Genomic DNA, 676 nt, shown 5'->3' on the forward strand with positions numbered 1-676 from the left:
CGAGGGCTCCCATCAGAGTGAATCGGAGGAAAAGACCAGGGCTTACAACGAGAAGAGAGCCTCCAAGGCGACAAATCCATGGCGCCCTGCGTCTCTCCTTCTCACCCCTTTTCCTGTCCCCTCTGGCCACACCAGCCACCAGCTATTCCTTCAAACTCCCGTCCGTCCCCTCAAAGTCCCTGCATTGGCTGCTCCCCTTCCTGACATCTGCCTGACCCACCTCCTCACTTCCTGCAGGGACCCACTCAAGTTACCTTCTTCCCAAGGTTACACTCTCCCTAAAACTCCAACCCACCTCCCTCACCATATTTCAGATCCCCTTTCTATAATTTAGGGCATCCCTGGTGGCTCAGAGGTTAAAGCGTCTGCCTCCAATGCAGGAGACCCGGGTTCGATCCCTGGGTCGGGAAGATCCCCTGGAGAAGGAAATGGCAACCCACTCCAGTATTCTTGCCTGGAGAATCCCATGGACAGAGGACCTTGCTAGGCTATAGTCCACGGGGTCACAAAGAGTCAGGCACGACTGAGTGATGGCACTTTCTACACTTTCTTTCTATACTTCTATAATTTAACTTTTGTTTTATTTATTTTTAATTTATTTTTCATTGAAGTAAAATCGAATTACAATGTTGTGTTAATTATTGCTGTACAGCAAAGTGACTGAGTGTTATATATA

The 676-nt window shown here is 48.7% G+C and overlaps 1 non-coding gene across 1 annotated transcript; it reads left to right on the forward strand.

Annotated features, from left to right (window-relative positions):
• Positions 1 to 338: 338 nt before the first annotated feature.
• On the forward strand, positions 339 to 410 carry TRNAW-CCA (transfer RNA tryptophan (anticodon CCA)). The gene has a single exon. It is a non-coding gene; the product is annotated as a tRNA-Trp (tRNA).
• The last annotated feature ends 266 nt before the right edge of the window (positions 411 to 676 follow it).

This window comes from Ovis aries, chromosome 11 (genome assembly GCF_016772045.2).
Source record: "Ovis aries strain OAR_USU_Benz2616 breed Rambouillet chromosome 11, ARS-UI_Ramb_v3.0, whole genome shotgun sequence".
In the NCBI taxonomy this organism is placed as follows: Eukaryota; Metazoa; Chordata; class Mammalia; order Artiodactyla; family Bovidae; genus Ovis; species Ovis aries.